Genomic DNA, 13,147 nt, shown 5'->3' on the forward strand with positions numbered 1-13,147 from the left:
GCAAATGGTATCCTGGGTTTCACCAGAAAAGGGATGACCAGCAGGGACAGGAAGGTGATTGTCCCCCTCTACTCTGCTCTTGTGAGGCCCCATCTGGAGTACCGCATCCAGGTCCGGAGCTGCCAGTACAAGAAAGACAGAGAGCTGTTGGAGAGGGTCCAGAGGAAAACCAGGAAGATGATCAGGGGACTGGAGCATCTCCCCTACAAAGACAGACTGAGAGAGCTGGGTTTGTTCAACCTGGAGAAAAGAAGACTGCAGGGTGACCTCATTGCAGCCTTTCAATACCTAAAGGGAGCCAACAAACAGGAGGGGAGTCAACTCTTTGAAAGAGGAGGAACTCTTTGAAAAACTGCAGGGCAAGGGGAAACGGTTTTAATTTGAGGGAGGGGAGATTTAGGTTGGATGTCAGGGGGAAGTTCTTTACAGAGAGAGTGGTGAGGTGCTGGAACAGGCTGCCCATGGAAGCTGTGGATGCCCCATCCCTGGAGGTGTTCAAGGCCAGATTAAATGGGGCCCGGGGCAGCCTGGTCTAGTATTAGATATGGAGACTGATGACCCTGCATGTGGCAGGGGGGTTGGAGATTGATGATCCTTGAGGTCCCTTTCTACCTTGGCCATTCTGTGATTCTATGAAATCCCAGAAAAAATTAGACATGCTATAGGACGGAGTAGGTGACATAGTCACCAAGGGGAGAGAAAAGGCTGAAACAATCAACAGTTTCTTAGCCTGTATTTTCTGTAAAAGTCAGCTCTTGTGTCTCCAAGTTTTAAAAAAATAAGTGCTGTTCATGGTACATGCAGACTGAGAGAGGGACATCTTAAGTGAAAAAAAGATGGAACTCATATTTCCAAGGTGGCTAAGGGGGCAAAACAATTACAAGATCTCTCTGTACCATCTTTAAAAGGTCATAGCAGTTCAAGGAGGCCCATGATGACCAGATTAAGTCAAATGCTACATCGTTTTCAAAACAATATAACCGGATTATGTGAAGTACACCTACAGAACAATTAGCACTCAGATTCTGGGAAAATTATAGAGGAAGTCATCATGGAAACTATTCAAAGGCAAATGGAAGACAAGCAGATGACAAGGAACAGCCAGCATGGATTTACAAAGGCTAAGTTGCATCTAACCAACCTGAATGTCTTCCATGATGATATGACTGGGTCTGTGGAACAGTGAATAGCAGTGGGTATCATTTATCCTGTCAGCTAGGCTTTTAGCATAGGCTACCCTGGCATCCTTGTAGCCAAATCAGAAAAAAAAAATAAAAAATAAAAGGACCAAGTAGGGATAAATATGTACAGACTAAAAAAAAAAGGTTTCCTCCTTTCATGAAGAGTGAGAAACAGCTGCAGCCTTCAGCTACCTAATGATTTCTTAGAGTAATTGTCTTACAATTTTATCATCAGATGAACAGAGAAATTGGACAAGAGGTGATGAACAAACCAGCAAAGAAAATTTCAACTAGATACAAGTCCAATAAATTTTCACAATGTGTGATTAAGTTATAGAATACATTTCCCAGAAAGCCTATGTAAAACTAATTCCAGACAATTTTCTGGAGAAGTGAGATGGAGAGAATCCTTTTCTTCAAAGGATTGATCTATTTTGAAGTTTCCATGATTTGAAGTTGAAATTATGCTAGAAGTTAGTCTAATCAGACTGTCAGAGACTCCTATGACTGCAAAATGCAAGACCTAAATTTCCTAATTCTTCAAATAAAAGATACAAGTTCTTACGTATACAATTTTGTCCAAAGTGTAATAAAGATTTTATAAAAAAAAAAAAAAAAAAAAAAAAAAAGAGCCTGATCAACTTCTGTAGTTTACACTACTCTTACTCAAAGATGGCAAATAGGAAACACTTATAATGATCACTTTAAATGCAGCTTTAATATCACTGCTTGGAATTCAAGAGAAACAAAGAATACATTCTTTCATTTCAATTTTTTTTTTTTTACAAATGTTTTGATCTCTAAATAACTGTATAACAATTCTAATGCTTTTAGTACTTTTTTCAGGTGTCATGTAAAAATACATTCCTTTTCTATAGCCACGTTATAATTGTATGATGAAATTCTAAAGGTTTCCTTGTGAAAATAAAGACATGAATGGCACCATTTTCCTGTCTCTTTCAAGTGTCACCTTTCAGCCACAATTGTTGATAGTACTACAATCTATTAAAAGGTCTGAACACTGGGTCACCAGTCAGGCTGGGCCTCTTTCCTATAAAATGGTTAGAAATTCTGTAACAAACATCAAGCCATCTTAAATAGAGACAAAGGAAACAGAGAAACTTAAGAATTCAGAGCTGTATCATTTCACTTTGCCCACCAAATTATTATACATCAATTACCATAGACTAAATGGAACCAGATATGTGATGACTACAGCAAATTGCATCACAATGTGACATGATGGTAAGACTCATTTCTTCCTTTTTTATTTGAGGAGATACAAATGGTATCCTATCTGCAAAGGTTTCAAGTTTGTTACCTACTGCTGTTTTCCGAGCACAATAAACAGCTTGTTGTTCAGAGGATTGAGATATAATTCCACTTCCCTTGGCAAAATGCAAGTATTCTTATCCCTCTAGCATATATCTGGCCTCCACACATTGCTGTTTTTAATATCCATTAAATCATAAGAGGTCTGAGCTAAGAGCACGCTAGGTAAACAAACAGATATAATTCTTTCTCAAAGGGACACTCCAGGAAATTATTGCAAAGCATCTTTAGTTCCAGTGACTTGCTATATTCAGTCATTTAGTTCTGTCTCACATCTCTTTGCTTTAAATACCACATTAAAATCTCTCCCTTGAATCAGCTAAAGACCTTCAACAGAGGTGATATTTTACAGTGGAACAGAGCAGAATCATAGAATATCCGAAGTTGGAAGAGTAACAAACATCATCAAGTCCATACCCTGGTTCACACAGGTCCATATGTCTGAGAATATTTTTCAAATGCTTCAGCAAACTTCATTCCGTGATCATTTCCCTGGGGAACGTATAGAATCATAGAAAAAACATAGAAAAAGAAGGACATCTGTTTGAAGGAAGAGAATCTGCTTCACTTTTCTTTTTAAAGAAAATGAACATGCTCAACACAAACTATTAAAAAAGTAGGGTAGAAATGTGTAGTTATTCATGGAGATATTCACTAAATTTTACATTCTATTATTGAGAACAAAGCAAGTACCCTGTGGTGACAACATAACTTCAAAACAAATGGAAGATACGCAAATTAGATTCTTCCAAACATGATCAAAATCTGCAAAGTCAAATTGGAACTAGATGATCTCTGAGGTCCCTTCCAACCCAAGCCATTCTATGATACAATTAGTTTGATGGAATAGCAGAAACAGATGAAGAAGTGTTAAATCTATAACTGCTTCTTCACGCTTTCTTATCAGGGACTGATCTCTAGCTAGAAATCAATACCATCCTGCAAGAGCTACACACCTCAATATTTGCTTTTGCTCCAGAGCAACTGGTATGAGGAATTCACAATCTACTCAATAATACTGCAGAATTCTCTGTCTACACACATACTAAGAGAGGACTCCACGGCTCTCTTCCTGGCAATATCAACCACATTTACCTGCAAGACAATAATAAAGTGTTTTGCCCAAACACCCAGACGTCAAAGCAGTTGACCAGAATGCAGTTTCTGTGCCAACCTTAGCTTTGAAAGAAGAATTTAAGTCAGATATTTCATTTGCAAGATGTGGCCATAACAATTAGGCATTATTCCAAAGCATTTGCTTTCTCACAGATTTGTTTGCATCTATAAAGAAAGTCTAACATTTTCCGGAACAGTTGAAGGAATTGAGAAGATAACTAATTTGGATCAAAACTAAAATAAATAAATAAATAAAATAAAAAAAATCATCCTTTTCTCAAAAATAAATAAATACATAAATAAAAGCCCAATAACTATCCATGTTAACTTTTCATATTATCTGTGACAAGCAGGAAAATGCCATATAATAATAAAAAACCTCTTCTACTACATATGTAAATATGTATACATCCATATGTGCATATAGCAGCACAGCATAAATCATAGCACTACAGCGTGGACTATGCATGAGCTCTTTTGGTGTCTCATTAAAAACTGCCTTCTAAATAAAATAATTTTTTCAGCAAACTAGTCTTGTAACGTTAATCCAAATTTCTCAAATGATGAATGTTAAAGACAATGTTGCAAGAGCATACTACAGATTCAAGGCTTCAGGTATTATTTTACTTCATCTTTTTAAAGCTAGAGGACAACACGCAGTACAAAAGTTTGGAATTTGTACACTATTCAGAGAAGAAGTATACAAGGGATACCACGAACCGGGTTTTCATTTTTTCTTTTTTTTTTTTTTTTTTTCATTTCATTTGCTCAGGTATCCTTTCTGAGTACATGTAATTGATGGTGACGCATTTTATTAACAAACTCTTAAATCACGATCATTTCTAAGATGTTACTTTGTATCCTGGCAGTTTAAGTATAAATGTCTTAGGGAGCGATATAAAGGAATTTTAATCAACAGCAAAATGAATCATTCCTGCTCTAAGCACAAAGGAAAAAAATAGCACCCATTAACACCCATTCCCACAACATTTTGAAGTATTTTTCTTTTTTCTAAAGTTAGTACTGCAACATTTTTAGCCAATTAGTTTGCCAGTGCAAAATATGCAGGAAAAGGAAAACTTGGGGAATTTTTTTTAACATAAAGCACATTAGAAATAGCTGGGAGAAGAGACAGGAGGGAGTCTATGAAACTGTGATAATAACTAAGGATTAAGCACTATTTTTTCAGGAAGAAATGGAAAAGCTCTGTGGATTTTCTGACATCCTCTTAGGGAGTACATGTTACTACTTTTAGTGAAAATTGATTTCACTTATTTCAAAGTCTTTAGTTTGTGCTTACACTGTACAAAGTATTGTAAGAGATTATTCTTTTGCACTATTGTCTCTCCTCTCTCTCCAATAAATTGAGCGAGACAAGTATATGAAAAAGATCCTTCCCTCTCACAGTCATGCTATTTTTATATTACTACTAAATTTTGCCCTTGCAGGATCCATGCATTTTAATATGGTCCCCTAAGAAATTACATAATGGAAATAAGCAGACTGCTTCTATAAGAATACATGAGGAGATGTGGGAGTAAGAACCCTTAGCAAAACAATCAGGTTGTGTGGGAAGTCTAACATTTTTCTCTCCATCTTTTCTTGTTCTGCAGAAACCCACATAACTCTGACAGGCCACCTCCTCCTCTCCTACATCTGGCAGACAGGAAGGATGCAACAAAATGCCACTGTTGGTGTCGTTAACATCAATGCTTCATCAGATAGTGATCCATGTGTTCACATTACCATGCTTATCTGAATGAATTTGAGGCACTTTCCCCTTTGTACTTTCTTAATTTAAATAATTTTGTATTGGACAAATGCCTTCTAAGGGTTGTGTTAGTCATACATAGACTTTGCTTTAACAGGCAAGCACAGGAAATTATTGTGCAAGATTTTCTTTTCTTTATAAATAGATTTGCACTCAATATCCTCTTAGTTTTAGATGTGGGTTGTTTTTTTTTTTTTTTGTTCTGTTTTGTCATGGTTTTTTTCAATTGTATTTCCATATCTTGTTATTAAACAAATACAAATGCTGAAATTGAGCACAATGCTTTTCTCTACATTTTTTTTTTCTTTGCATGGTGAAGGTTGTAATGAGTTTCAAGGATAAGCCAATCTGAAAATATTAACTAAAAAGAAAAAATAACCATGCAAGTTAACCATGAATACTCTTATACCAGTTTAACTCCCCATACTAACTTATTGTTGGATCAAACAAGAATCTGAACTGGCATAAGAAGAATTGCAGTTATGAGTGGACCACCTCATTTGAACTCACAAGGGGCATATCTGACTTGGCTGTATCACAAAACCACATCCTCCAGACATTTCTAGGCAGGGTAGGGAAGATGGGATGAGTTATTTTGGCACATTAATAAAAGAGCAGAGAAGATGGGGGCTAGTAAGACTTGCCCTGACCAAGTTGTTTCCACACCTGAGACCTCAAAAGCATTTTAAACAACCACCCTAGGAGACAGAAAAGCAAAACTGCCTCTCCATCTCACAACAGATACCAGCCTTATGTCAGGAACTCCAGTTAGCCTGTAGTATTTGCAATTGCTTAATTTCACAAAGATGCACTCTAAATGGAACAAACTGTAGGAACAGCAAGATCAACAACATAGAATTTTCATCTGTAGACATTATCTTCAGAAGGCTATGCAACATACGCCTTAATAAATATATACATGCATGGACTGAGCAAGTGACTTTCTCAGAATTCCTCAGCAAAACTCTCAATGGCTTAAATACACTTCAGGTGAACATTTACAAAGTCTCAGTCCAGAACTTATCAAGAAAAAACATTTGGTTATTTAGAGATAGAAAATTAAGGCTGACATCAAGAAACACATTTAGAAATATATCACAAGAGTATTGAAAGAGACAAGAGGATTTTATGTCTTCCCGTTTCTTCTTTCTTCAGCATTACTAATTCTCTTCCTATTTGGTTTCTTTTGTTCGGATAAACAGGCAATTTTCTGCATTAAACCTTAAAAGAAGCTTTATTACTGCTCCTACAGATCTATTAGTGTGCACTGGCATCAGGGAAAAAAAAAAAAAAAAAAAAAGAAATAACTAACCTCTTATTACACAAGCTGCTAATATAATGTAAAAGTATGTAATTATAAGAATACTGTCCCTTCTCATGTGGAGTGGAGTGAGAGGGAACACAAATCTTTAGAAGCATACTTAGTTGGTTTTGTGAATGCTGATAATTACAGCTACAGCCACTGAAATTCTCCAGGTTACTCAACAGAACTTGTACATGATTTCCGTTCTTATAAAGCATTGCTTTTTTTTTTTATCACCATCCCTCGAATGTTATCACTGAAGTAAATTTTGCTGATGAAATAAGATGAACCTTTTCCTTTGTCTCCAATGTACAAAATCAGAAAATAAATGGTACTTAGTTCTATTACAGTAAATTTAGAGTCATTACTGTCCTACTGTAAGTAGAATCTTCTGTCTTTTTTGTTTCTATAGTCAAAGATGACATTCCTCCTGCAGCTTTTCAAGAGTCCTTTTAACTGCAAAGACTGAAGGAATAAGTATTTCTTAAAGCATTTTTCTTCAGTAATTTTCACTTAACTGGCTTCGCCCAGCTACCAATAACGTCTAAGACAACATTTATTTACCCAGGACTGGGAAAGAAAATGTTAAAGAGAAACAAAAGATACATTTAAGAAAATTCTTAAAAGTTAATAGCAGTTAGAATCCTCATCTCTTCCATTTTTCTTTACTACAAAAGATTTTACTACACATAAACTTGACTGGCACCTACTTTCCCTTCCACAGTGAAAAATCAGCATGCAAACAAAAACTTATTACGGAAAAACACTTTTGTTTTCCCTTCTGCCATTTTTTTTTTTTTTTAATTATTATTTCCAAGCTTTGATCACATCATCTATTACAGTGATAAGTGTCACTCTAAAGTGTCTCTAAAGTGTCACTCGCTAGCAACAGCTATGATCTCTGAACATGGAATTAACAGTCTATGTACGAGACAGTTTTCTTACTCGATGAGGCCATGCTTCTCACCTGTCTTTCGAAGGAACCCACTGTAAAGCAGCTTTCCAGTTTAATTGGATTAGCTAGCAAAATAAATAAATAAAATAAAAAAATCACCCAACATATCCTTTTCAGCCTCTTTCACCAGCAAATTCAAAGTTAAGCAGGTATAACCTTCCATGAAGATCTACAGGCTAAAATAAGCAAGTGACTGAGTACCTTAGAATTAGGAATCAGAGACAATGCAGTTGTTGTCACTGGAAGACTGCATTAACTGAAATATTTTTCCGTGTATTTAACAAATACAGAGGTTGATATATACAACAGACTACAGATGCATATTCCTAGGGAAAATGTGAAATGTCAAAGCTTTATCACTTCACCAGAGCAGATAATTAAGTAATTAGAACAATTAAATGTTGACAGAGCACCAGCAACCCCCAGGTGAATTACAGTACTGAATTACAAAAGCATTAGCAAGGGAAGAGGGAAGCCTTTGGCACATATGTAGGACAGATTAAAGGCAATTGTAGATTTGGTATAGAATTTATGTACATGAATTCTCCAAATGTGCTCAGCACTCCACAACTTTTGTTGCCAAACTGCTTATTTAGAAGGCTGGCATGGGGACTCATCTAAGTATATTTTCTCCCTGAAAAGCTACTTAGGCAGCAGGGAATATATAGTCATCCATTCCCTCACCTTCTTAAATTTCTAGAAAGGGACAAAATAGTATAGGAGTGCCTTAAAAGATTTATGCCCATCTGAGCAAAAATATTTAGGTAAAAATGAAAACTGATTTACAAGAGGCCCTTTGAAAGAACCATACATACAACATCAAGAGATAAATTATGGCAGAGGACTTTAACATCCTCCTCATCCTGGGTCTAGGACTGTCTGTATTTCTGTGCTTTATGCAGAAATATCCTATTTGATAAATAAAGAATATGAGCAGCACAGTCATCATAGAATAATTAGGACAGGTTCATTTATTTTACTGTGAGTTGTCTGGATAGACTACAGGGACAGTAGTACTGATGCAGGCTCAGAGGTACAGCAGAAATGGGTAACCTGTGTAATTCCCAGAAATTGTTCACTGTGAAGTCCATGATAATCGTATTTGATCCAAACAAGAGCAGGTAAGCATGTTATGGGCTAAGTGGAAAGTTGTTTAAAAACAAAGAGAGAACAGGGAAAACATTACACACATAACCTATGAATCTTCACCAAGAAGTCAAAAAAAAAATCACGTACAGGAAGTTTCAGTTTTGTTTCTTAAAGTACATTTCACGTACTGAAATTCTGTAGCTCTTACAAAATGTTGAGAGAAAAGAACATGAAGCAAGTATTGTTCTGATAACTGATTAAACAATATTCACAATAAGAACATAGTAAGATGACATTTTAAAAAATTAAATAAGATGTGCTATTCAAAACCAAATTACAATTTCTGGCATGAAATACAGAAAATATAGTTAAACTGGCAATTCAAACCTGTACTTTAATTTTACAGTTTCATTCCAGATCATTGAATATGCTCATGATTTAAGATAAATGGTTTCCTTTAAAAAAAAAAAAAAAAAATCTAACTTTTCTAATGACAAAAAAAAAAAAAAAAAAAATAGTTCAAATAGATATCCAATAATATAGAGTGAGAAACAAAACTTTCAGTATGGTTTATGTAGATGAAAAATGTAGGTGGATAAGCTCTTAGAATTCAGAGTAGGGAACAGAGAAGCATTTATGTAATGAAGAGAAAAAGCAGGTGGACAGTTCCAGTTCAAATCAGAATACTTCAAATCTCCCACTTTGTCAAGGCTGCTGAAAGTGATTCATTCTGTGCTACATCATTTTACATGCCATGACCATTCAGTAAGTTTTGTGTCCCACTCATCAAAGCCATACACATATTTAGAGGAGGTGGTAAAGAAACTGTTCTTTTGATTATGTTCCAGCACCCTTATCTTTCCCTTAAAAGAAAAATCTTTGGAAACTAAGAATAGAAAAACTTCAGAGTGACTCAAAAAGGTGATACAAAAAGGAAGGAAAATATGAAATAAAAATATAAAATGTACTATTGAGGGAAACAGACTTTGAGGAAATGTAGAAAAAATACCAGAGGAAATTCCATAAAGCAGTATTGCTGGGAACGTGTCTTTTGCCTTACATAATATTTATGTTAAAAAGCTTCATTAATGCCCTAGTGAAGGTTCCTCTAAAGGTTTACACCAGGGAAGAGATATCACCATCCATTCCTTGAGAACAACTAGAATAGACTAAATAAGACTACCACTCTCCCTTACCCTTACACACACACACAGAATTTATGAAGCTCCAGCAAAGAGATTTTTCTTCACTATATCATAACATTACAGAATCACAGAATTGTAGGGGTTGGAAGGGATCATCGAGTCCAACCCCCCTGCCAAAGCAGGTTCCCTACACCAGGTCGCACAGGTAGGCATCCAGGCAGGTCTTGAACATCTCCAGAGAAGGAGACTCCACAACCTCCCTGGGCAACCTGTTCCAGTGCTACAACACCCTCACTGTAAAGAAGTTCTTTGCACACATTAAATCAATCAATGCCATTATTTCAACAAGTAAAGCAAAATAGAAACAGGAATCTCGAAGTAGTCATAGTGCTACTTTACAAACAGTAAATAATATGAATGCTTCCACACAGATCATTCGTTTAAAAGGAAATGGAAAATAGATGGAAACAAAAAGCCAACAACTCACAGCTCTATTAAAGAGACCTGTCTGAACTTGGAAAGACTGTCTATTTACAACTAAACAGATCATACTTTGCCTCTTATTAAACCTCTAATTATACTTACTAAAATCGGTTTTCACTGAAAAGGAACCCAAACAAATGTACAGTTATCAACATGTGCTTCTCTAAAGGTAACAGAACATAAGTCCATGTCCTATGTCATAAAGAAAGTTAAATAGAGTTAAGTAGTTTTTTTAGATCATCTTCCAATGTGTATATCTGTTCAATGACTTGGAAACATAAGGGTTTGATTATTTCTTTTCAGATCTGCCTTGTATTGTTAAGAAGGCTATCTGAAGTCTGATGCATAAGGCTAGTGGTACTTTCTTTTGGAATAATTGTAACAGCTACTTTTTAGAAAATATTCTTATTCTTTTTTGGCTTACATACAAAGCAGAAAGAACAGAATGCACACACCTTTTAATTTCAGCTGAGAACAACAAAAAAAAAGCCTGTTTCTATGACTAGAGACAATTCTTAGTAGTAGTTTGAAATTAAATGGAAGTTAGGGATTTAATCCAACCCATTCGGCAGACACTGCATAGCATTATGCATTGCCTACAGGCTAGGTGAATGTACAGAAGCACTCAAACTCTGGTGATTTAATGAGTCACATAAAAATCTGTCCCATAATTTGTAGGTAACTCTTTATACTGCACAGCAATCAAAGAATCAGTATGTTGGTACTATTTCACAGGGGCAGGGGTGCAAGAAAGGACAGAGAGACAAAGAAAATAGCATGGTAAATAAAGCATAAAGTTGATTTACAAATATCATTGCCAACACTGAAGTTGAAACAAAGAGTTTAATGTTCCAGTTCAAAATTTACACAAATACTGTTTCCTGCATTTGCAGCTGTGAGGAACAAATTGTGGCTAAAGAATAGCAGCAGTGACTACAGTTCTTTAGCAGAGAGCAAGTTCTCTATTCATCATAGCAAGAAAGTTACATCATTACTTCTTAGAACAATGTTTAGTGAAATAGTACGTTGAGTCCTTTACTCAAAAAAATACTAGCAATGCAATAAACGTATGGAAATACATACTCCCTCTTCATCACAATCCCACTAAACCAAGTAGAAAAAAACAACACATTCATCATTTTAATCACTGAATAGACCAAAAAAAACATTCTTAGTTTTACTTTTATCCTCTTTACCCAATACTGTTAATGCACACATGTGAGCTACTCTGCTGTGCTTTAAGTGTAGCCTCTTTCTGCGTGCATACGTATGACTGCAGCATGCCTAATTTTGGCATCTGAGAACCCCTCACATCTACAGCAGCTAATTCAATTGAAATCATCAGGCCAAATTTATGGATGGGACTAAATTTAGGTAGGAACACAAAAATTAATGTTCTTAATCCAAAGCACACGGTTGCTGCTTCACATTTATATGCCACTTTTTCCAACTCTGCCAATCTCAGCTCTATAAATATTTTACACAAATCGAACGAACTGAGTTTAGTTACTTACCATGAATCTTTACAGAAATCTCCCCTTTTAAGGATTCACTAGTGTAACCTGAAAGCTCATATAAAGCTTTCTACAAAGGGTCCTGTATTTTTGACTTGCATTTCTTTTTCCAAAGAAGTTGCATTCTACCATTTTTGTCTTCTCAGCTTTCAAGAATGTATATTCTGTACTTAGAATTTTTTATTTCTACCTATTTATTAACTTCCGTAGACAGAAAAGGAAGCTGAGAGTTTAAAATATGTGATTTCTTTTACCTGTTTTGCTTTTGAAGTATGCACATCTCATCTAGTTTGATGTATAATATACATTCTCCATGTGAAATGGCATTTCCTACCATGAAGCCAAGTAATTTCTGCATATTAGATCTTCCTTTCACCAAGGCAGATTTTAACCTCTGGTACTAAATCTGGTAAGAACTACAAAACTGTTGCAAACCTCACTATCATCTAAGTGCAAAGCACTTTCTTTGATGCGTTTTCCTTGACAGACACAGCAAGGTATTTGTTTTTCTAAAGGACTTACATCAAAATGAAACCAGCTACAACTCTCCTTTGTGAAAATGAGTAGAATAAGCAACATATGACAGATATGTCTTGCATTAGTAACACATTACTTGAAGGCTTTTGCCTTTACACGTAAAGGTAGATTGGGTTGGGGACACAGGTTGGCAAGTAATCACCATGTGCATATGTTTTGTGTATGAATTTATACACACAAGAAATAAGACATGAATGCTGTGTCTAGTTAATCTTTATTCTTTTAGACAGTAGTGGCAATGTTTATTATCTTCTTATAATATCAATAGAAAGTTTTGAAGTACCAAATGTGTATATCTATACAATTTTATATGTGCAGTTGAACTATTTTATTTTAGAAGGGCAGCAGAGGGCAAATAAACATTTTTGTGAAATGCCACTTGAACAATCTCATTCATATCCTGCGGAAAGAATACAAGTCACTTCTAATGCTAATATAAACAGAGGAGGGAAAAAAAGACAGGGCCTCGTTTTTTTTTAGACAGCACATTATAAAGGTGCAGGGAAAAAATAAATGAAACCTAAATTAAAGAAAAATATTATGTCAAATTAGCACACTACTGAAAAAGGCATAATTGTGCAGATTCTCCATTAACATAGACAACCATTCACAGCATTAAGTTTTACTCTACAGAAGCGTGTTACTAACAATAGTATAAAAAGTATAAATTAAAAAAAAAAGACTATTACTAAACATGCACCCCAAAGAATATCAGAAAATA

The sequence above is a fragment of the Tetrao urogallus genome (assembly GCF_951394365.1).
Source record: "Tetrao urogallus genome assembly, chromosome: 3".
Classification (NCBI taxonomy): domain Eukaryota; kingdom Metazoa; phylum Chordata; class Aves; order Galliformes; family Phasianidae; genus Tetrao; species Tetrao urogallus.